The sequence below is a fragment of the Carcharodon carcharias genome, chromosome 20 (assembly GCF_017639515.1).
Source record: "Carcharodon carcharias isolate sCarCar2 chromosome 20, sCarCar2.pri, whole genome shotgun sequence".
NCBI lineage: Eukaryota > Metazoa > Chordata > Chondrichthyes > Lamniformes > Lamnidae > Carcharodon > Carcharodon carcharias.
Genome location: NC_054486.1, coordinates 38,617,797 through 38,642,828, shown reverse-complemented (window position 1 = coordinate 38,642,828; position 25,032 = coordinate 38,617,797). Strand labels below are relative to the sequence as shown.

At 40.2% G+C, this 25,032-nt stretch overlaps 1 protein-coding gene and 1 pseudogene across 8 annotated transcripts in view; both read right to left on the bottom strand.

Annotated features, from left to right (window-relative positions):
• The window catches only part of numb (NUMB endocytic adaptor protein), a 244,205-nt gene that overhangs the window by 201,626 nt on the left and 17,547 nt on the right, over window positions 1–25,032 (bottom strand). For 2 of the 8 annotated variants that reach the window (XM_041214093.1, XM_041214092.1), the window contains exon 2: window positions 23,313–23,440. The exons of the other annotated variants lie outside the window; for them this stretch is intronic. The gene's annotated coding sequence lies outside the window, so the exon portion shown is untranslated. The remainder of the gene's footprint in view (window positions 1–23,312; window positions 23,441–25,032) is intronic. 8 annotated transcript variants of the gene reach the window in all.
• LOC121292324 lies at window positions 547–15,862 on the bottom strand (annotated as a pseudogene).

Here is a 25,032-nt window from a genome sequence, read left to right as displayed (position 1 = left end):
GCTATGCTTTCATCTTCTTTATCCTATCTGTATACTCATTTGCACGTGGTACTGGGAGCAAGCCACAGATTACTACTTTTAAAGTTCCTGCTTGTTAATTTCAAAACTATTTCCCCAAATTTTGACTGCAGGACTGCATCCCTCTTTCTGCCTGTCATTTTTACCAATGTGGACCATGACTGCTGCTTGTTCACCATCCTCCCTCAAGGTGCTCTGCAGCCACTCAGTGCCATCCTTGACTCTGGCACCAGGGAAGGAACAGATCATGCTGGATTTACACCTGTGGCTGCAGAAACGCCTATTTCCCTAACCATCAAATCACCTGTCACTATTGCGCTTCCAGTCTTCCTTGTACCCCCCCTGTACAGCTGAACCACCCGTGTTGGCATCAACCACATCATCCTCAATCAAAATAACTAATCAAGTTAGCTAGCCTTTTACGGTCAGTGTTGGCTTTGCTTACTTAATCCACACTTGTCCAAATGGTCCTGTTAATCCCGGATTGTTGCTTCCCCACTACCAGGATTGAACTGACTGGGTTTATCCTTACATGCTTTCTTGAGCAAAGGTGTAACCTATGCAAATCTCCAGTCCTCTGGGCCCGTCACCTCCAAGCTCCAGGACATTGTTGATGATGTTGGGAATGGCATTAAACAGGAAATTAGAGATGCATGTACTAAAGGACCATCTGTAATTATGGGCGACTTTAATCTGCGTAAAGATTGGGCAAATCAAATTTTTAGCAATACCATAGAGGAGGAATTCCTGGAGTGTATACGGGATGGTTTTCTGGAGTAATACATTGAAGAACCAACTAGAGAAGAGGCCATCCTAGACTGTATTGTGTAACGAGAAAGGAATAATTGGCAATCGAGTTGTTCGAGGCCCCTTGGGGATGAGCGACCATAATATGATAGAATTCTTCATCAAGATGGAGAATGACATAGTTGACTCTGAGACAAGGGTCCTGAATCTTAATAAAAGGAAACTACGATATGAGGTGTGAGTTGGCTATGGTGGATTGGGAAACATTATTTAAAGTGATGATGGTGGATAGGCAATGGCAACGTTCAAAGAGCGCATGGGTGAACTGCAACAATTGTTTATTGCTGTCCGGTGCAAAAGTAAAATAGGAAAGGTGGCCAAACCATGGCTTACAAGGGAAATTAGTGATAGCATTAGATCCAAGAAAGAGGCATACAAATTGGCCAGAAAAAACAACAGACCTGAGGATCGGGAGCACTTTAGAATTCAGTAAAGGAGGACCAAGGGACTGATTAAGAAGGGGAAAATAGATTACGAGAGTAAGGGAACACAAAAACTGACTGTAAAAGTTTCTATAGTTATGTGAAGAGAAAAAGATTGAAGACAAATGTAGGTCCCTTACAACCAGAAACAGGGGAATTTATAATGGGGAACAAAGAAATGGCTGCCCAACTAAATACATACTTTGGTTCTGTCTTCACAAAGGAAAACACTAATAACATACCAGAAGTGTTGGGGAACACAGGGTTTAGTGAGAGACAGGAACTGAAAGAAATCAGTATTAGTAGGGAAACAATGTGGGAGAAATTGATGGGATTGTAGGCCGATAAATCCCCAGGGCCTGATAATCTACATTCCCAGAGTACTTAAGGAAGTGGCCCTAGAAATAGTGGATGCATTGGTAGTCATCTTCCCGAGATTCTATAGACTCTGGAACAGTTTCTTCTGATTGGAGGCTAGCTAATGTAACCCCACCATTTAAAAAGGGAGGCAGAGAGAAAGCAGAGAATTATAGGCCAGCCATCTTGACGTCAGTAGTGGGGAAAATTCGAGAGTCCATTATAAAAGATTTAATAGCTGATCACTTGGAAAACAATGGCAGAATCAGACAGAGTCAGCATGGATTTACGAAAGGGAAATCATGCTTGACAAATCTACTGGAATTTTTCGAGGGTGTAACTAGTAGAGTTGATGAGGGGGAGCCAGTGGATATGGTTTATTTGGACTTTCAGAAGGCTTTCGACAAAGTCCCACATAAGAGATTAGCGTGTAAAATTAAAGCACATGGGATTGGGGGTAGTGTATTGAGATGAATAGAAAGCTGGTTGGCAGACAGGAAACAGGGTAGGAATAAATGGGTCTTTTTCCAAATGGCAGGCAGTGACTAGTGGTGTACCGCAGGGATCGGTGCTGGGACCCCAGTTATTCACAATATATTTTAATGATTTAGATGAGGGACCTAAATGTAACATCTCCAAATTTGCAGATGACACAAAGTTGGGTGGGAGGGTGAGCTGTGAGGAGGATGCAGAGATGCTTCAGTGTGATTTGGACAAGCTGAGTGAGTGGGCAAATGCATGGCAGATGCAGTATAATGTGGATAAATGTGAGGTTATCCACTTTGGGAGCAAAAACCAGAAGGCAGATTATCTGAATGGCTATAAATTGAGAGACGGGAACGTGCAATGAGACCTGGGTGTCCTTGTATACCAGTTGCTGAAGGTAAGCATGCAGGTGCAGCAGGTGGTAAAGGCGGCAAATGGTGTGTTGGCCTTCATAGCAAGAGGATTCATGTACAGGAGCAGGAATGTCCAATATTGTACAATATAAGTTGCAAACTTCAGATGGTTCTGTCTCACAGTAATAATTACTCAGAAAAAGTTTGAAGAATTAAAACCACTTAACTCCTGGTTTTCTATAGTAATGGCCCCCTCCCCTGCACCTGCCACATTGAACCCCCCCACCGTGCTATCCCTGCTCCTCCCCATGACCACCCAACATCCCCCCCGCCCCGGCCCTAACCACTCCTGCCTTTTTAAATAAGATAATTTTAAACCAGATGATGTCAATATGCTATCTAGCCCCGTTAAGGGATGCAGGCGAAACTGATCACCTTTAAGATTAACAAATCTATCTTCATTTGTTAACGCTGCTCTCCAATTGATAGCCTCATTCTCTCATTATTAATACCAAGAGCACTTCAAAAGTATACATTTGCAGTTTATGCTTGGCCTAAATAGCCAAGTGGTTATGGTACTGGGTTTGTAACCCTAAGATCAAGAGTTCATATCTCACAATGGCAAACTATGAAACAATGTAACTTCATCTGAAACAGATGGAAACAGGTTTACTCAAAAAGAGTATCAAGAGTTCAAATCTCACAATGGCAAACTATGAAACAATGTAACTTCATCTGAAACAGATGGAAACAGGTTTACTCAAAAGAGTATCAAGAATTCAAATCTCACAATGGCAAAACTATGAAACAATGTAACTTCATCTGAAACAGATGGAAGTGGATTTTTAGCTTGGCCTAAATAGCCAAGTGGTTATGGCACTGGGTTTGTAACCCCAAGATCAAGAGTTCAAATCTCACAATGGCAAACTATGGAACAATGTGACTTCATCTGAAACAGATGGAAACAGGTTTGTACTCGAAAGAATATCAAGAGTTCAAATCTCACAATGGCAAACTATAAAACAATTTTAGCTTGGCCTGAATAGCCAAGTGGTTATGGTACTGGGTTTGTAACCCCAAGATCAAGAGTTCAAATCTCTCAATGGCAAACTATGAAACAATGTAACTTCATCTGAAACAGATGGAAACGGGTTTGTACTCGAAAGAGTTACATCTCAGCACAATGAACTGTCTGGAGGAAGTATCCAGTTTGATAACACACAATATTAAATTCATCAAGAGTTCAAATCTCACAATGGCAAACTATGAAACAACGTAACTTCATCTGAATAGGAACAGATGGAAATGGGTTTGTACTCGAAAGAGTTACATTTGCAGTTTATACCAGCCAGTGGTAAAACTATCTGATACATAAGATGGTTAATTTCAACAGAAAAGAGACAATACAAACCAAAAAAAAACAGCTGTCATCACCAGTCCAACTGCCTCCAGCCTTCTGACATCCCCTCAACACAGCTGAAATGAGAGTCCTCACTAGGCAATCTGTGATAAATTTGATGCTGATGGAACAGTCATTCCACCAATAAACTCTCCAAAAAGCATGTTCAATTGTCATTTCAATTGCTTCTTTAAATCAAATTAGCATAAATAAAATGGCATTTGAGCTTCCGACTGCAATCTAATTTGGTAACTCAGCTGCTTTATTCATTCACAACAGTTTGGCCAAACTCAAAATCAGCACAAGTTTGAAGAACCACAAAACATGAGCTTTATTAATATTACATTTAACTAAACCACAAGTACAGCTGTACTTAATGCAAGAAAGTATTTTTACATCCAGATGTATTATCCCTTCTGAAGAACGGCTTGAAAAAACTGCTCCATTGACATACAATCGCAAAAACATTTGAACTTTTTTCTCTTACTGAGCCTCTTTCCTCTTTACCTGTACACTGTGCAGCATCACAGACTACAAAAACAATGCTAATTTCACATGCAAATGATATAACAAAATCCAGAGTACAATATTGTTATCGGCAAAATCATAGAGCAGAAAAAAAGCGATGTTTTGCTAAAAATTTTTATCATTATGAAGGGTTACAAGAAGATCCAGTGGAAACAATCTGTCACAGAGATTATAGCAAGGGAGCATACAATTAAGTTCACAAAAGGGGATGGAAAGTAATTCTTTACATAGAGGATGCTTATAATGAGGAATTCTCAGCCACAAATGACTGCTGATTCATAAATTCTTTTAGATGGAAATTAAATAATTGCCTGAAAAAAATGGTACATTAAACAATACGTTTGGGGAAAGGAGCTGGAGAGTGTAAGTAGGAAAAATACTGGCACAAAAATTAGCTGTAACCTTCTATGACTCCACAAAATACAAAATAAATACATGTGACTGATTCAGTAAATCTACTTCCGCAATTATAGGAATGTCCCAAGCATAACTTTCAAATTATTTAGCAACAAGAGCTTGAACTGCCATTTCAGATCAGGGCTCAACATCGTCCTGTTGCATCTTATTTGTGGTAAACTGAAGGAGGAAAAAGATTCAACCTGGGATTCCCACCCTGATTATTATGTGGATTTGCTAGAAAATAGCACGTATGAGTATATCAGAATGAGGCTCAAACGAGCATGGTGACACTCAATGTCCAGTTTTACATGAACAATGGGCAACCAGGTGAGATACTAAATGGCACTTGGCACTAGCAAAACATTATCACAGCATGAATTAGTACTTTGAAGAGAGTAGTGCAGAACTGGAGGAGAACGAACAATAGCAATGATCCATATTTCCTCAATAATTCTTCTGTTTGCACCTTAGCCTCAACACAACGAAAGTCTGGGATCTAAATAAGCACCTATTAACCGGTTTGAAGCAAGCAAAGGGGATATTGGGACAAGGAGCCTGTTGTGGCTTTCACCCACGTTCTGGCTTGCAACATTCATACCAGCATTTTAATTCATGATTATGGTTAACACACAGCACTGAAACTAACTGGAACATGTTCAATTTTGACTTCAGAAACAATTCAGCTCATCTTGAAACTCTTATTCGCAGCAGGACAGGGAGATGTTAATAGAACAAATACTGCATTCCAGAACATAACTGTCACTGTCCAGGAGTATTACACATTAAAATACACATTGAATTTCTAGTCATGAGTTGAGGCCTCAACTAGATATTTGATTTTTACACATCAGGTCAATATATGGGCTAAAACTGTTGTGCATTACTGGACTTCCACAGAACATGGGTGACTACACTTGCCTGATTCAGATTTGCATATCTATAAGTATCACTGCACTCAATGAAATAAATGCACAACTAAAATATTAAGCCTTAACATTGTAGTTCAAGATACTAAAAGTCTGAACCCCATAAGCCATTGAGGCTTTTCCAAAACAATGAGATTAAAAACATAATTCCACAAGAGTCATAGAAGTCTACAGCACAGAAAAAGGCCCTTTGGCCCATCAAGTCTGTGCCGGTCAAACAAGTACCTAACTATTCTAATCCCACTTTCCAGCACGAGGCTCATAGCCTTGTATGCCATGGCATTGCAAGTGCACATCCAAATACTTCTTAAATGTTATGAGGGTATCTACATCTACCACCTTTTCAGGCAGAGAGTTCCAGATTCCCACCACCCTCTGGGTGAAAAAAAAATTCCTCACATCTCCTCTAAACCTCCTGCCCCTTAACTTAAATCTATGCCACCTGGTTATTGATCTCTCCACCAAGGGGACAAGTTCCTTCCTATCCACCTTATCTATGCCCCTCATAATTTTATACACCTCAATCATGTCCCCCCTCAATCTCCTCTGTTCCAGTCTATCCAATCTCTCCTCATAACTAAAACTCTCCAGCCCAGGCAACATCCTGGTAAATCTCCTCTGCACTCTCTCTTGTGCAATCACATCTTTCCAATAATGTGGATTCCAGAACTGCATGCAATACTCTAACCAGTGTATTATACTTTCCAGCATAACCTCCCTGCTCTTATATTCTATGCCTTGGCTAATAAAGACAAGCATCCCATATGCTTTCTTAACCACCTTATCTACCTTAAGGGACCGGTGGACATGCACACCAAGGTCCCTCTGATCCTCGGTACTTCTCAGGGTCCTACCATTGATCATGTATTCCCGTGCCTTGTTTGTCCTACCCCAGTGCATCACCTCACACTTATCCAGATTAAATTCTATTTGCCACTGATCAGTCCATCTGACCAGCCCGTATATATCCTCCTCACTATTTACCACCCCATCAAATTTCCTGTTATCCGTGAACTTACTGATTAACCCTCCTACATTCAAGTCTAAATCGCTTATATATATATACCACAAACAGCAAGGGACCCAACACCGATCCCTGTGGAACCCCAGTGGACACAGGCATCCAGTCACAAAAACACCCCTTGAACATCACCCTCTGCTTCCTGCCGCTCAGCCAATTCTGGATCCAATTTGCCAAATTGCCTTGGATCCCATGGGCTCAAACAAGACTTTTTTTAAAAGGAAAGCTGACCTTTGTCCTTTGCAGTTTTAAAGCAGCTTCAGAATTCACAACATTTCTAATTTAAAAGGAAATAGTTGATCTAATCATTCTGGTGGCTGATAACATATTGCTGGCTTAACACTTCTTGTCATAAACTTTTTGGGCTTGGAGGTGGTGAAGTGATTATGTAACTGATCTAGAAACTCAAAGGCATGGATTAATAATCCAGAGAACAAGAGCTCAAATGGGGGCCTGTTGGTTAGCTCAGTTGTCTAGATGGCTTGCATGTCGTTCACAATAATATCAACAGTATGGATTCAATTCCTGCTCCAGCTGAGGTAGACTTGGGAACCACTTCCTCACTCTGCCTGAGAGTGGAAGGCAATTGCAAACCACTACTGACAGAAAAATTGCCAAGAAAACAATTCAGAGAAAGCATTAGCAGACAATGAGCCAAAGACCTGTCTTTGAACACAGCACACATGGAACGGAATGGAATGGAACGGAATGAAACGAAAGGAGCTCAAATCCCAATATGGCAGTTCGAGAATCTGACTTCAGTTAAAAACAAACAATCTGGAAATACAAAGTGGCCATGAAGCTGGCGATTTGTCATAAAATCCCAAATACTTCCCTAATATAAATGGGGTGAAAAGTTACCATCCTTAGAAAATGCACAATGTCACAAAATGTCAGTTTTTTGTATTGATATTATTCTTCATAAAGCAAAGACTTTTAACAAGTTAAATGCATTGTATAAATGTCAATTATTACAATTCTGATTTGCTCAATATGGATGCGTATATTTTAATTACCACAGTTGTTCATGCATTCACTTCAATTACAGTTTTACATAATTTAAGCAAGTGATTTGCCTCCTCATCTTTTGAGGTGGAGAGGGTGGGCTAAGGCCATGGAAGAATTTAAAAGGATTTGAAAACTTTAAAAATTGAGGCAGTCAGACAGGGAACCAAAGGTCAGCAAGCAAAGGGGTGATGGGTGAACGAGATTTGGAGCAATTTAATTGACAGACAGCAATGTTTTGGATGAGTTAAAAGTTTATCTAGGGAGAATTGTACCAATTGGCAGAAAGGTTGAGGACCAGAGGACAGCAATTTAAGGTGATTGACTTTGCTTTCCATCATCCCTTCCAATAGCATCTTCTTTGGCTCAGTGTCAATTTTTGTCTAATTACACTCATGTAGTTGGGACCTATTTTCCATGTCAATGCAAGATCCCACTTCTACAGCAGCAGTGGTACTTTCCTCTCTAGTTTTACATTCTTAATTTTGCATTTGGTTGTCTACCTGACATCTGTCATAAGCATATTAAGATAATGGATTGGATAAGAGAACATACTTAAGAGTTTCTCTAGGATCTCCAGAAAACTTTTCAAGAATTTACAGGTCACAGGTTTTCGAAAAAGGAATCTTCTTTCCCAACATACAAATCAAAGGCACAACGCAATCTCCTATGGCTCCATTTATAATTGCTTCCATGCTGTTTTGAGTAGGATACAATTACCTTGAGCATCTGATAGATGCATCTATAGATAGCATCTGATCTGAAGAGTGGATCTCTTAAAATTGGGTCTGTGCATCAGTTAGCCTCTAGGAATTCAGTAAAGGTATTCTGTGGTTGTTGTCAATTGTAGAGGATTCAGATATCAGGAGCTGGAATTGCCCCACTGGCACCAATATAGGAGCATTATAATGTACTGGAGGCACCTCCAACTTTGGTGGCAATTGTGATGTAAACTTGGCACAGAGAGAAACGCCTCAGGAATTTTTCTTAAATCCCTGCACCGGCAAGCCAGTTTCTTAACAAAGCGAGGACAAATATTCAATTGTACATGCGGATGCAATGCAAATGGTATGGATTCCAGAGCACTGCAGCCTCAGCACATGGTGGAACCATTTACAAATACACATGGACTATCAGAGTTTTTCAAACATACCAAACTTGATGTTTAAAATCAAACTAACGCATTCAAGACAGTTTTCAATGTAAACACTGAAATTTCAACCAATGTAAAGCAAAGTGATATTGCCTCTGTAATAGACAGGAATTTTATGACCCCAATGCACAATTCACAAGACTCAACAGTTAAGAGATTTAAAGAAAACACACTTCATAGCAACTGCGACATGATAAGAACTATGTATCGGGATTACAAGCTTACAACATGGAGTAAACGACCATCAAGGCAAAGATGAAGCAAATTATCTGAAAACATTAATTTTAATCCTGTGACACACTTCAAAACAAATAGGAAAAACAATTCAGATTTCAGTACCATTCAGCGAATTAGGCCAGCTAAAGAGAAAGTTAACAGAAAAATGTTTTACATAAAATGCATACTAAGCTAATGATATAATTTTTTTTATTCATTCAATTGCTAGGCCAGCATTTATTACCCTTTCCTAAATGCCCTTGAACAGCTGCAGTCGATATAGTGTAGGTTCCAGGCATTTCAAGAATCAGCCACCTTGGTGTGGGTCTGGAGTCACATGTAGGCCAGAGCAGTTAAGGACGGTACATTTACTTCCCTAAAGGACATGAGTGAACCAGGTAGGCTTTTACAACAATCAGCAATGGTTTCATGCTCATCAGACCTTTAATTCCAGATTTTTATTGGATTCAAGTTGTGCCATCTGCCGTGGTGGGATTCAAACCCGGGTCCCCAGAGCATTACCCGGGGTCTCTGGATTACGAGTCCAGTGACAATACCACTGCTCCTCCATCTCTCCATAATGGTTCTATACTTCCAGCAACATAAAGATCACATTTCAGCTTGTGAAATTACTAAGCAATTTTCATTATGCCAAGCTATTGTAAATTGTAACTTAAAGTAATTGCAATTGTAAATACTGCACAATGCACACAATTGGCTGTGCTGCCAATACAAGGATTCTGCAAAGGAGGGGGAGAGGGGGGAGGGGCAGAGGGGTTCACCGTAGGGAGGGTGCAGGGAAGGAGAGACACAGTAAACATTCTGCCAAGGGTGCCTGCCCACATTTAAAATCCTGTTACTTCTGCCATTTATGCGTGCTGGGTGAAGATTTGTCTGGATTCAGCTGCAATGTCCTGATTTGAGGAAGAATGGAAGAAAATCTGGTGATATTTGCCAGGCTCGTTTTTTAGAAATAAATACATTTTACCACTAATAGTACAAGTCACTGTTGTTATAATCAAGAAAATCAGTTGGTAAAGGATAGGACTGGAGCCTAACATTGCACACTTCTATAAGCACTTAATTACAGCATTATACATTACAAGCATGTATTGCAAATCTAACAGCTACAGTTTCAAAACAAAAACAGAATTACCTGGAAAAACTCAGCAGGTCTGGCAGCATCGGCGGAGAAGAAAAGAGTTGACGTTTCGAGTCCTCATGACCCTTCAGCAGAACTGAAGGGTCATGAGGACTCGAAACGTCAACTCTTTTCTTCTCCGCCGATGCTGCCAGACCTGCTGAGTTTTTCCAGGGAATTCTGTTTTTGTTTTGGATTTCCAGCATCCGCAGTTTTTTGTTTTTATAGCTACAGTTTCAGTCTGTCTATTTTTTTTTGAGTTAAATGTAACAGTTTATTGGTCATAACAAGAAAACACAACTACAGAGGGTCAATGTTAATGTGGGAAGGTGTGAGGAAATGACTGGAAAATGCCCAAGTCTTGGTTTAATGGATCTCATGCCTCTCCCCAAAAATATACATTTCAGAAACATCTCCCCCCCTCACTATCTGCCTGCCAATCTTCACTCCGTTCCATCACCACTCCCAACCCAAACTCCCGCTCCCACACTTCATTGAAAGTCGGGTCACAGGAATGGGGTAAAAAGGGACATGGGAGACCATATTCGCCCTCTACTCACTTACTGAGCCACAGTAAAAATAGAGAAGCTGGGTCTGATTCAGGCATTTCCCCCCTCTCAACCTCCATGCCAAATAGCTCTGAGCTTGGGGTGGAGGGAAAGAGAGTGAGAGGGCCCTACCCACTCTCCTGCTCAACTGTTCACGAAATAGCTGTGCAGGAACAAATGAGATCACCTCTGCTCCCCAGGTTGAACAGCTCTGATTAACACGGGCGAGTGAGGGAGACAATTGAGATCCTCCTGTCACCCTCCCACAGTCGAACAGCTGCAAACAGTGACCACAGAAGGTTCAAGAGCAATTCCACAGATCCATCACTGCCAAACACACACCTCCCTAGGCGGACCCATCCCCCACCCAGCCCCAGTCACAGGGTAGGCACATTCCTCTTTGTACTTCTGATGAAGACCCATGACGTCATTGTGGTAGACGCACACACAGCTACTCTCCTTAACATGGTAGAAGCTGACTGTTCCTCCCGAGTTGTGATCCCCATGGGTGGCATGGCCAGTTTGTCGGCCTCCCTGGGGCTCATGTCGATAGCATCGATCCAGCACGCCATTTGCATGTATTGAGCCCGAGCCCATCTAGAAGACCTGCCCCGAGACCCAATTGCCCTCGCTGTTGACATAATAGAGACCTGGCCCACTCTTGTCCCAGCTGCAGACCATTGTGCCCATGGACAGCTTCATGCCCTTATACAGATAAACCATTTGGCCAGCAGCTTGGAGGCGGTGGCCACTGAGATCCTCTCCTTGTTCCTCAGCTCGTAGATGCAGCATTGGCGGGCTAGGAGCCTCTCCCAGAAGCTGCAGTCGGCAGCACCGCCCGCCATAGTTCCCAGGTGGTAGGGGTTGATCTCAATCACCTTTTCACCATCTGGGATGCCAGCGGTGGGCCGGGAGTCCACCGCCAGAATCACCCCATGGTCAAACCAGAATCCCAGGGTTGTTTTTATCCCGTGTAAAATCTAGATCTTCCCCCCACTCCCCATGCTCCAGTCTCCCAGGCGGAGGAGGAAATCCAGACCCAGACTCCGGTTCAGGTTCAGTCCCAGTCCCGGCTCCAGCCCCAGGCTCGACTTGGAATTCAGTCTAAACGAGGAACAGCTCAGCACATTGGCCAGCACAACTGAATCCAGGGAACAAGTGAATTTCCACTTAATGCCCACCAGCTGTATACAATTAAACATAATTAACATACAATAATCTTTATTTCGAAAGAGAAGGGAATCTGTTGGTTGTATGTTAAGTAAAACCAACATTTCAAAACAAATTGAATCCCATAACCACTGCTCCACAAGAGGAAACACAAGTTTCAGCAGCCTAAGTACTTTTTACAACTTTATCTTCTTAGTTCCCTAAGCATTCTCCCATCAGAAATATATTGGAAGTCAGCTGCCCAGTAAGAAGGGTTAGCATGTGTATCATGGCTAAAAATATGTGGTGTCATCTTCTTTGAGCCCCCTAAGGATGGCAGCTTAAGTGCTCATTTCTTCAGGTTTATTTTTTTCTAATCTTTTCTTTGTCCTTAAGATTATGTCTCAACTTTAGGGCATTTCATTGCAGAAATTAATTCATCAAGCAGGTCAAGGCTAGTATCTAGTCTAGTCTGAGCACACAACCAGTCCATTGGGCCAACCAAGTTTCAGAATTACTTGGTCTCTTCAGACATAACATTTTTATGTGATGACCGAGCACAATTAACAAGATTGGGAGTTGATGCACTCTAAATGGCATTATTGATTTAAAGTTATTCCAGACCGACTCTACTTAATATCTAAACCAATATATTTAAAAACCACAGAAGCCTGATTCCCAATTTTAAATCTAATTCTAATACATTTCTCAAATTCCATCCCATAAATAATCGATATGCCCGAAAGGATTCCTTTAAGTATACCAATAAAAGACTGCATGATTTGCTTTTAGTTGAACAACATATTTTCAGCAAAACAGAACTCAATGAAAAATACAACACCCTGGAAACATCAATCAGGCAACAGACATATTTGTTTAGTTTCCATAGTTTTCCTTCTGCATTAGCAGTCTCTCTGGGTGGTTTCAGAAACACCTTTCTTTATCATGTAGCACCCTGCAGAAATGCAGCTTTTTATGCCAATGAATGTGTGGTCAAAACAACTAAGATGATTTCAGGTTACTCTACCAGCTGTGAGAAAATTGACTCAACATCTTTATCACCCAATCGCCCTTCAAAATCCCAAGCAACTAGCCACATTTGAGCCTTACTCTCTGTACAAATTCACCTATGTGACAAGGCCACTTCTTCCCTATCTGGCACATTAGAATGAACTTCAAACTCTCTCCAACTATCTAACTGACTTTAAGAGAAAAGCAAAATATTCTTTGTCCCCACCTATCGCTGGCCTTCTGTCCAGCTCCACCTGCCACCCCACCCCCGCCCCCAAGCAGTATAAATTTCACCACATTTCCACTTCTCTTCAGCTCTGAAGAGGGGTCATACAGTCTCGAAACATTAAATGTTTCTCTCTCCACAGATGCTACCAGATCTGCTCAGTTTCTGCAGCATTTTCTGTTTTTGTTTTGCCTCTCATTAGCTTATCCCCAAGTAAACTGGCAGCTTCATGGTTATGGAGGGTTTTTGCTCCAAGGCTGTTCTGTAGCCCTTATTTCATTGCCTAATCTTTTCAAGCTGCACCTCTATTTATAGTAGTCGTCCCAACAGACATAGAAGTGCAAGATCTCCCTCTCACATTATTGGAGGTACGTGTTAGTTTTCTGACAAGCTTACAGGTGTACTGTTAGAACTTGCACTATACTTTCTTACTCAACTCTTTCAGCCCATTCTGCCAGTCTTCAGACCGCGCTTCCTGGTCATCAGCCTGAACATTGAACTAATATTTAAACTTGCAAGTATCTTTTCCGGCACAATCGTTGCATCCTTCCTTTCAGAAACCCTGCTGGAATATATGTCACCTGAATATCCGCTCTTGACAACTGGTCTTTGGATGCGATATTTCAGTCCCTCACGTGATCACTCACATTACTACTAGCCATCCCTTGATATCCTGTATTTTGTTGCTCAGAATCTTCAGCATAAATGAGCACTTGAGGTACAAGGTACCTCGATTACTTCTATCAACTGCTTAAAGTCTGAGATATCATAATTAATTCCAATTAATCACGAGGAATGAATCTTAACAGTTTGATTGCCATGTTTGTCTATCTTACCATCATGGCCTTATCTGGGCCTTTCCATTCTCTGTGACCCTCTCTTTTATAATGCACCAAATCTCTGAAATTAAATTCTGTCTCAACTAGTTTTATACGATGCCTCAATGCTCTCCAAGTTTTTTTGAGACCTCAGCCTCGATAAAAGCCCCTTTCTCTATACGTAAAACATTCAAATGTTCAGAACAAACTGAACTAATTGTAGTATCTTCTATGCAGGAGTACAATCACACAGAACAAAAGGCAATTTGGGATTTCATCCTTAGACCAGTTGATAAGGACTATATCCTTCAACCACCTGGAACGAATTTTTTACATGAAACATCCATGCCAGGGCAATAATTAACTTGCAGTCTAGTTAAGCTGCTAGAATTTCATGCACAATTTAATTCATCACCAAATGGTTCCTTTCAGAGGGTTCATTTTTGAAAGAATTTTCAGCTGGGGTATTCATACCCATTATATTGCTATGTTTCTGAACTCATTGATAATGGGGAGGAATTTGCCAGTTAGAAATTTTCCTGCATGCCCCAAGTTCAGTTCCTATCCATTTCACCCTGATTTTGTCTGCAATAACCCTTTTGTCTTTGTAAAAAAACAAAATCTTGGCACCAGGTCTACAAAGTACAGAATGAAAATACTTGCATTTGTCCCATCTCTTGGGATCAATAGCAACTAGTTAAAGTCACATGCCAATGGAAGGCTTACAATAAGTCGTGGCGGAAACTCCAATACTTTTTAAACAGATTCACACCTCACCAATTTATTAGCCACAAATACTGTTCATCAACCACACGTGCATCTTTTAGCAGAATATTTAACCTTTGACGAGTAGGGTGAGCAAATTGTCTATGGAACAGTAAGACAATTTACATTTCCTCTATGATTCTTATTGATCAAAGACATGAGTACTTACCTATTACCCTGATTAGTAACAACTGGTTTTGTTAAGGGAATACAATAATATTTTGACAGGTAAATTTCAAATCCAGACTTTTCAGAAATAATTGCCTTATCATGCTCCACATCCAGCTTTATTTGTGCCTGTTTCATGGAAGAATTACTCAACAGCATACGTATCTTACTAGAGAATATATTAGTACACATAAAATGGCTTACTCCAGCTATTTTACATGGAATTACAGCTCACTGACATATTGATGGGTTATCATCACCAAGCCTAGAGTAAGCAGTACTTATATATTCTTTAAACTTTCACTAATCCTCATTACTTAATGTATCTGGTAACATTTTAACCAATTTGTTCCAAATCTGTTGAAGTGCAAGTACCATCCAGCGCTGCATAGAAAGCCAGATGATGAAGGATAAAACTCGAGCCATCTTTAAGTAAATGCTTATAAACGTGCGCAGAGTTACACATTATAAGCATACATCTCCTAATGCAACTGGTTTCAGTCTGTTTCTATTTTTAGGAGCAGAAGTGAATCCCCAGTTAATTTCCACCACCTGCATACAATTAAACACAACTAATACTAATTACTATCTTCAGCAGATGAACAAAGGAGGAAAAAATAACTTTATCCTTGAAGGGTTTATTAACTTGCTTCAAAGAAATGAGTTATCAAAGACTCACCCAAATTTTCTTTATATGTCCAATAAGTTAGTAACAATGTGTGTAACAGTCACCTTAGGTAGACATTCACCAACGTATCAGAAGGCTGTATATTCAACTTCCACTCCAGGATCTTAGTACGTAAGCGGGGTTGACACTTCTGCAAAGTTCTATGGGAGTGCTGTAGTGCCTTCTTTCAGATGATGTGTAAAAGATTCCCTGGTACTTCTTTTGAAGAGCAGCAAGTTCTTCCACGTTCTGATGAACATCCTCCAGCACCAGATTCATTATTTATCTCATGCTTTGTGTTCTTGTAGTGTTCAAATAGGCTTTTGCACTTAGCACAAGAGTAATTACACTTCAAAGGTAAATAATTGACAGTCAAGTGCTTTGAGATGTTCTGAACTCATGAAAACTCCACACACATACAAGTTCTTTCTTCGGCTTCACATTGAGATACAGGTTAAATAAGAAGACTCAGTTCTCTAAGGTTGCAGGAGCTATTTGCTGATGGATGCTATAATGATCGGGCACATTTAAACAAGTGAAATCCCTTAATGTTGCATTTACAAGCCACTGGTTATTAAGCAAGGTTGTCAAAGACCAGGAGCTAGAATATGTACCCTCTACTTAGCCAAGGAATGTATAACCCAAGGATTGGCAAAAAGGAAAATAGGCTCAGCTCATGAAGCCAGCAAAAACATGCTATACTTCTTCATAATATGATCTTTTAGTATCAACACAGACTTCCTGAACTGCAAGAACAATGCAAAATTAAGTGTTCTGCTGCATTAGCATGCATTGCGAAAATCTGTACAAATACTTCTATAGTCATCCAGAATCCCAAACAACAAGTTATCCTGCTGTTAATCAGCACCATTTGATGCTCTGTGCACTCAGTACCAACGGAAATATTCAACTATCTCTCGCTGTGTTCGTGAATTAGTGCAAATTACCTTTGGGTTACAATATGCACCACATGGGATTTTATCCTACAGGTCATACATCATAGCACCTAATCACCAGTTCCTTTTCTTGAAATTGGAAGGAATGAAATCCACATGGAAACCACACTTCACAGCTTAATAAAGCAAGCTTTAAAAAAGTCCACTTCCACAGGAAAGCCGATACTTCCTAAACACAAGGAGTAATCTAGGGATAGGAAACCGTTGGAACATGAACCTTTTAACCAACAAGGAATTCATTAGAAATAGCAAGGGCTACCCACTGCTCACTGATCTCTTCAGAACAAAATGAAAATAACATGCAATGGACTAAAGATCAAACTGAAAATTACTGATAATTTTTCATTGAATCCTAAACAACAGATTTCCATCTAATTGGCAGAAGAACAGTGGTAGAATTCTCAATTTCTCAACATTAATGTAAAACAGTTCCAAGACAAACCAGAATAATCTTAGTATGTTTGGACTATATGCCCTTGTAGGCAAGTTTTTATACGACAAACACAATGATGGCCAGTGTGATGTAGAATGGTGCCCCATCAAGAAAGGTATCTGTCGTCAATGGCACAACCAAGAATGCATAGTGGCTCCAACTTTGTTAGCCATGTTCTTCTAAGCACTCAAAGATCTCAACATAGGAGTGCATATTCAGTTCAGGGCAGCCAGTAATCTCTTCAATCTGCAAAATCAAAGATCCCAAAGGCACAAATAACAATACACCCTCAGTTCAGTTCAGAAGTGCTCAAACCTTGGGAGTATCCTCTCCAGCAACATCATAAAGGATAACGAAATGGCCCATTGCCTGGCAAAAGCAAGCTCAGCACTTGGTGGCGGTGGTGCTCAGCCACAGACTTTGGAAAGACCATGGAGTTTATCCCAAAGAAAAGATCAAAGTCTACCAGGCAGTAGCTATCACATCACTTCTCTATGGGTGAGTGTCATGAACAATCTACCCACATAACATAAAGCAACTAGATACAGTACTGCTTCGCTACTTAAGATCCATCAGCAACATAAAGTGGCAGGACAAAATCTCTAACACTGAAGTTCTTGTAAAGTGTCACATTCCTGGTATCAAAAGCATGCTCATCAAAGCTCAGCTTTGCTGGATCAGCCATGTGGTTCACATGGAGGATTCCTACATACTAAAAGTGGCATTCTACAGCCAGTTGACCACAGGAACACACACCACAGGTCCCCAAGGACAAGCGAGCAGCCATAAAGCCAGTGCTTCACCCACACCTCTAACAGTGACTTAATATTTAATATTTGCAATTGGATCTGCAAATCGAGATTTAGTTTAGTATCACATCCGAGACAACACCAGCCTAGACGGTGAACATTTGATCTCCTTGCTGAACACTCATTCGTTGAAGCAAGGGCGAATCCATCACCATTTGGTAAACTAGCTCAGTCTTAAAATCAATAAGTGTCTGCTTAAACAACCAAACTTCATCTTGAAAGAGGGCTGCTACAGGCAATCAATATTATCAGTAATAAATAATTTCTTTTTGAGGTTGCAGGCAGCCTACATCGACAGCTCCTAGAATTGCTTTCCCAACAGGTCGACAAAGATGACACACAAATAGAATATTAAATCATTAATTACAAATAAACAGCAAGGTGATCAACTCCAGACTGTGATACAATTGAGTTCGGTGTCCAGCATTTATTGCTCATCCCTAATTACCCTTGCTAGGTTAGGCCATTTCAGAGGGCATTTGAGAGTCAACCACATTGCTGTGGGTCTGGAGTCACACGTCGGCCGGACCAGGTAAGGGACAGCAGGTTTCCTTTCCGATACGGCATTAGTAAACCAGGTGGGATTTTACAACAATAGTTTCATGGTCATCATTAGACTTTTAATTCCAAATTTTTTATTGAGTTCAAGTTTCACCATCTGGTGGGATTTGAACCCAGGTCCCTAGAGCATTACCCTGAGTCTCTGGTTTACTAGTCCAGTGACAATACCACAACACCACCATCTCCCCCATTCATGGAACAAAATGCATTTTAATAGAACAGAATTGTTTGTAATTAATTCATAGGCATCACTGGCAAGCTCTAATTGCTTGAGAAGGCGGTGGTGAATTGTCTTCTCAAATACAACTAAGTGATCTGCTACCTCATTTCCAAGGACAATTATGAGTAAATCATATTGCTGTGGTTACATAATTTCACATAGGCCAGGCTGGGAAAGGAGGGCAAGTTTCCTTCGCTAAAGAACATTAATGAACCAGATGGATTTTTAAAACAATCCAGTAGTTTCACACTCACCACCAGTGAGAACAGCATTTTATTCCAAACGTATTTAATTCATTGAATTTACATTCCTCAGCTGCTATATTGGGCTTGAATTCATTAGACATGGATCGTTAATCCAGGCCTATGGATTACTAATCCAGTAACATAACCACAGTTGCATACCCACAGAACAGATATGACTGAAGACATGATTGACGAGAAGGGTTTGGAGGAGTTTTTCCTCCAGTTGGGAATGCGCAATGTGGAGTCACAAACAGAATTCCTGAAAGCAGGTGGGGTGACAAGGGGAAGGAATTTGTAAATAAGGACCATGATTTTGATTAATCTTTGGGTAACTAGGAGACAGTGCAGCCTGTTAAGGATATGGATGAGCAAGATTTACTACAAATAAGATATGGACAGGGAGGTTTTGGACAAGTCGAGTCTTGTACATATGATGCTCAAGAAATGAGCAAGCAAAGTATTGGTGGAAAAAAAAATCAAACAAATGTAAGAAAGGGCCAGAAGCTACAGGGTTAAACAAGAACATCAAAAAGTGAGGAAATGGGTAGTGTGAGAATGAGGAAAAGCCGGCGTCAAGGATGGAGTCATGGCTCATGCCACAGATAGCCATCCAGAAACAAGAGGAGGCGTTAGGGAAAAAGGTGTGCTGGCAACATTGGGCAGAAAACATGAACAGTATGGGAGGTCAAGAAGGAAAAATACCAGTATCCTTGCAGCCATCAAGGACATCACTGGTGCCTGAGCAGGGCTGTCCCAGTGCAGTGAAACGGCCTAAAGCTGGATACCAGTAGGAATGGTGTGAGACTGGTACAGACTTTGTTCCAAAACACGAGAAGGGAAGGAAAATGAATGAACAGCCACCAGGGTGGGTACCAAAGAACTTATGTAGCTTGTGGAATTGCATTCTAGCATGATTAAGTACCTCCAGAATAGAAAGCTCCTTAAATAAAGTGACTAATAATACTGAACTCTATTGGCAGATACTGTTAAAAGTTCTGAACATTTAAGGAAAATAAATTGAACATTGGGATACAACTGTTACCACCCTGTGAACAAAGTTTTAAAATGTTCAGAGCTCACATTCTGGTGTCCCAAGATCTTTTTCTATTTTAAGTTAGATGTCTGTGTCTGTAACAAGAGATTTGCTGACTCAAAGTAAACAAGGTTTACAAAGCAATTAAGAATTGGATATTTTACTGCTTCGCACAGCTTGCTTTCTTTTCTTCCCTTCTCTTTGAGGTGGTGACTCATGCTGATGTTTAGTTGTTTAGTTCTAGAGGCACCAACAGCTCTATTCTAGTTCATCCACATAAGTCATTCTTCAGAAATGAACTTTGGCAATTTGCCAAATGTGGATGTTTTCACCATACATCTACAGATGCCTATTGTCAACAGGGTGCATGGACATTTATGAGCAGCACTGATGCCAAATCTGAAGGTGCCTGCCCCATCTTCTGCCTCAAAACAGGTGTAGTGCCAGAATAGAATACTTTGAAGAGAAAGTTATGGGAAAACTTTTCCAGTGCTGGTGGCTTATGGCAACAAAAGCCTACAGTAATGGTCTTAATCTTGGTTGATGCATTCAACACTAAAGTCCTGACATGATTAAAACTGAAGTCTTTTTTTAATTTAAAAATAATTTACAATATAAAGCATAAACAGGACATATCTCATCATGGAGCCCAAGTGATTCATACCTGGGCTACAAATTTCATGACTGTTGCAAAAGCTCAAAGCAAATCATTAGTGAGATACTGCTGATAAATAACACCTTTACCAAAATAGAAACTTATTACTTGGTGGGGTCTAGTAATAATACAACTGAATTGGAGCACTTGACACTTGTACCTTCTTAAGCTAACTGTAAGGAAAGCACAAATGGTCTTTGGTTTGAAATCAAAACCTACAAATGTGCTTACAGAATTGGTACTTCAATGATTTTTACTTTGAAATGTTAGTTATTCTTGCACACTACATAGCTGGTTTGAGTAACATTAAGAATTAACTTTAAAAGCATATTTGTATAGGAATACTAATATATTGAGATAACTTGGACTACTAAAGAACAAATGCAGAAAAGGCACTAACTGTTCCCATGCCACTTTCAGATCAAGTTAATACATAGAGCTCTGCCTGCACATTCCAATCCCTCAGCTTCCTGATCCACTTCCAAGGCAGGCAGCAACAAATTCATCCCTCTACCAAAGTGGAGCATGCTATTTTTTTCCACCAAAAAGGCCAACTTATGCACTAACATAATGGAGATCAGTTAGTTTTTTTGTGGAGAAAATTGTTTGTGACAAAAGAGCTGAAACATTATCTCTGTTTCTTTCTCTACAGATGCTTCCTAACCTGCTGGGTATTTCCAGCATTTTCTGTTGTGATTTCAGGTTTTCAGCAGCAACAGTATTTTACTTTTATTAAATTGTTTGTTGCTTTGTCTACAAGATTTCTAGTTAGCTATTTTAATCTATTCTTTGAGTGCATCCAAAATAATGTTCTCATTTTGAGTTGTTTCCCAAGTTTTGCAAAAAAATACTATTAAGAGCATAAAATTTGCCCACTAAAATTAACATAAAAAGGCTCTTGTTCTTAGAATAAGAGATTACCCTTGTCAAAGTGTGGCAGTCAGCAATCTTGCAAACTTCTTTATCACAGCTGTTTTGTATTCATAATTCTTGTAAAACTTGTTTAATATTCTTCACAAATCCATACTTTTTGAAAAAAATGAAACTCAGCAAATTAAATACAATAATGTTACACAGTTCTCAAATTTTTTCTGTATTCTTTTCATTTCCATGCATTCAAACAATTCATTCCGATGAACATTCAAATCAACTTCAACATTTTAGCCCACCAATACAATATATTAGTAATCGCAGCTCCCCTAAAGCCAGAAAACAAAATATTTCACCTTCTGGTACAGCAACTGCTCATTCTAAGTCACCCTGCTTAAAGTCATTTCACTTTAACACGGACACTGGAAGACCTTTTTAATCGATGCATGTTCCCATTTTTGATTATACATTGTCTGCACTCTGGCTCCGCACCATCCCACGCTGAACACTGGGCCAGCTGCCGCAATCATCAGAAGGTCAGCCTATGAGGAGAGAGCGAAGCCCGAGATCTGGGAGGAGTGCAGGGCAGGGACGAGAGGCTGTCGGCTGATGAACCGAGAGTAACCTAGGGCAACAGCAGGAGAGCTTTGGGGGTAGGAGTGGGGGAGAAAGAGAGTGAGTGACATCCAATTGACTCCGCGCATAGTCCCCCTGAGCTCCATCACCAATACCCCTGCCCCTTCGGCTTGGCCCCTGCAAACTGTCAGGAAGAAATCCAGGCTCTGGATGCAGAAAGAGAGTAGGAAAGTATAGAGACAGACAGAGACAGAGTGGGAAAGGAGGAGAGAGGGAGAGAGAGAGAGAGAAAAAGATACTGACAAACAGAGTGGGAAAGGAGGGAGAGGCACAAAAGGAAAGCAAGCAAAAAATTGAACTGAGTTTCAGAGTGCTATGGATGAGACACAGAAGCTGTGCAATTCAGGGCCTGATTGGGTGATTTAGTGTTACCTAATTTTCAATGTATATAGTATTTCTGTTATATTCAGTGTTTTTTTTTATTTTACCAGCTTTTCCAGCTAGGGATGCACGGTGCTGCAAATGTACAGTACAGTATTTCAACTTATACATTGCCTGGTAAAACAAATGTCCAAAGGAACCTAACTCCAGCTTTAACATTGATTCCAGTGACAATCCATGATTCACAACTTGTTTCACTCAAAGTCACGCTTTTCAGGAACAAATTTAAGTAAGGACTTATTGTAAATGAATTTAGTTCAATGAAGTGTTTCGATTTCCACCAACCTGCACTGTCACTCCCATATTCAAGTGAAGAAGCTGCCACCTTAGCACTCGACTGTGTCATAGAGGTCCACAGCCCATCGAGTCTGTGCCGGTCAAACAAGTACCTAACTAATCTAATCCCATTTTCCAGCACTAGGCCCATAGCCTTGTATACCATGGCATTGCAAGTGCACATCCAAATACTTCTTAAATGTTATCAGGGTTTCTGCCTCTACCACCCTTTCAGGCAGAGAGTTCCAGATTCCCACCACCCTCTGGTTGAAAAAAATTCTTCCTCACATCTCCTCTGAACCTCCTGCCCCTTACCTTAAATCTTTGCCCCCTGGTTATTGATCCCTCCACCAAGGGGAAAAGTTCCTTCCTGGCCCCTGATAATTTTATACATCCCCCACAATCTCGTCTGCTCCAGGGGAAATAACCCCAGTCTATCCAATTTCTCCTCATAACTAAAACTCTCCAGCCCAGGCAACATCCTGGTAAATCTTCTCTGTACTCTCTCTAGTGCAATCACATTCTTCCTATAATGCGGATTCCAGAACTGCACGCAATACTCTAGCTGTGGCCTAACCAGTGTTTTATACAGTTTTTCTGTGTTCACATTTCAATACGGAGAGAGAATATGGTATAGGTTTAAGCCAACATCACCTTGCAAGCTTCAATGAGATGCTGATCCAAAAAGGACACAGGTTTCATTCCTTGCCTTCCCAGGCCATTTCCAAAATCTGATAAGTTGTTAATTCCAGCTGTATAGATACAGAGCACAGGCTTTGGTACTGCTCGTGAAGAAATGAAGAAAAGGAGGTAATGAGAATTGTATCTAGCAAAACTCTTTGCACTGTTCGGTTAATTGGAGCATCTACCAAGCAGTTGAGTCACAGCGAATACATAACCACAGGAGAAAATAACAAGATCTACATCTCAAAACATACGCATCTAATTTTAATTTTATATCTCAAATTGGAATAATGCTGCTAACTATTGATATAAAGTTTTATAACACCATGACAAATTAATGATACTTAGATGCTTCTGATTCATTATTTCATATACATTATATGTAAAGGTATGTACATTAATTTTACACAAACTGCACAATATCACAGTGCAGTAATGAAATGAACCACCAGGTAAAATGTTTTATACTCCTCCTACAGCTTAGTGCTTCAAATGCTTGTGTTTCACACCTCCACCCCCCCGCCCCCACCCCTCTCAACTGCTGCTAGTTAGCCATCATTATTATTCTGCCTAAATATCACTTTTTTAAAACAATTCCAATGGCTCATTTCAATAAAACAATTTTACAGCATTAAGGCAAAAATGAAAATCTGGGATAGTACCACATTTATAAATAAATACATGCACTCTATTTTTTATAGAAGATAAATACAAAATGATTTGCAATTATGTGATAGTCTACATGGAGGCCCACAATTCGGGTTATTCTCCTCAATAAACCACAGATTTCCCATGTCTGCAATCATGTCCACCCACAATCTCCTCTGCTCCAGGGGAAATAACCCCAGTCTATCCAATCTCTCCTCATAACTAAAATTCTCCAGCCCAGGCAACATCCTGGTAAATCTCCTCTGCACTCTCTCTAGTGCAATCACATCCTTCTCATAATGCAGATTCCAGAAATTGGAGCTACTTAGAATTCTCCATAACTGACACAGTGAATTTGATCAAACTATATTTGTTTATTTAAAAAATAAGCTCTACTTTGAATTTAGAAAACTCATTTCAACTTTTCTTCCCAAGTTTTCACAGTAGAATTCTTTAATTCATGTTAGCTGAGGCTGGCTTTAGGACCCTGGGCTACAGACAGCAAAATAAAAATCCTCATTGCTATCCAATGACTTGAGCTGGAAGGGTGTAGATGTATATAGATGTAATTCACCAAAACTGCACATAACAATGAAGTCTTACAGCTATAACTCAATAGTCTTCAACCTGGAGATTTTTCCTTAGGATGTGACAAAAATATTGCCGAGGGTCAAATCCTCCTTAAATTTGGTTGTGACACCATCTACATTGCTACAAAAAACAGATGGTCAGATATTACATCAAGAAGAAGTGCTATTGAGATAAGCTAACCTTCTTGCTGTCCATTCACATTACATTCCTGGGAGAATGATGGTCAAAGATGGGGTGATAGAAGAAGGGGAAATAAGATCATAGGTTCCAAAAAAAAATGCAGTTGCACTGTTTCCGGCTATATCTATGTGGCTTTGTGCAGGGAATGTATCCTGTTCAAATTTAGCATTACATGTAAGTTTCTAAAAAAAATTGAACTCCATTTTGCCAAAGAAATGGCATTTTTAATTACATCAATTTGACATTTTCACTACCCAGAAAAATCAAACCC